This window comes from Sinocyclocheilus rhinocerous, unplaced genomic scaffold (assembly GCF_001515625.1).
Source record: "Sinocyclocheilus rhinocerous isolate Xijiao unplaced genomic scaffold, SAMN03320098_v1.1 scaffold1193, whole genome shotgun sequence".
In the NCBI taxonomy this organism is placed as follows: domain Eukaryota; kingdom Metazoa; phylum Chordata; class Actinopteri; order Cypriniformes; family Cyprinidae; genus Sinocyclocheilus; species Sinocyclocheilus rhinocerous.
The window spans coordinates 47618-48275 of NW_015642181.1; positions in this window are offsets into that span (position 1 = coordinate 47618).

A 658-nucleotide genomic window follows, 5' to 3' on the forward strand; every position below is an offset into this window, starting at 1 on the left:
TGTTTTTTGGACTTTGCTTTGTTGACTGTTGGCTCTCTATTCACTGTGGGTTTCGCGGAGGAACGCGACCCCGCACTCACTCGTGTAATGGCCCCCCCACTAGAATACGCTCACAAAATGGCGGACACAACAGTGCCCCGTTATGTGAAAGTTGATCTTCATGAACCAAGTCTAATCACAGTTGATCATCGTGAGTCCAGTCAAGTCACAGCTGAACTTCCTGAGTCCAGTCAAGTCACAGTTGATCGTCATGAGGCAAGTCAAGTCACAGCTTATCTTCATGAACCAAGTCAAGTCACAGCTGATCTTCCTGAGTCCAGTCAAGTCACAGTTGATCGTCATGAGGCAAGTCAAGTCACAGCTTATCTTCATGAACCAAGTCAAGTCACAGCTGATCTTCCTGAGTCCAGTCAAGTCACAGTTGATCGTCATGAGGCAAGTCAAGTCACAGCTTATCTTCATGAACCAAGTCAAGTCACAGCTGATCTTCCTGAGTCCAGTCAAGTCAAAATTGGTCGTCATGAGGCAAGTCAAGTCACAGCTTATCTTCATGAACCAAGTCAAGTCACATTTTATTGTCATAAGTCAAGTCAAGTCACAGCTGATCTTCATGAACCAAGTCAAGTCACAGCTGATCTTCATGAGTCAAGTCAGGTCA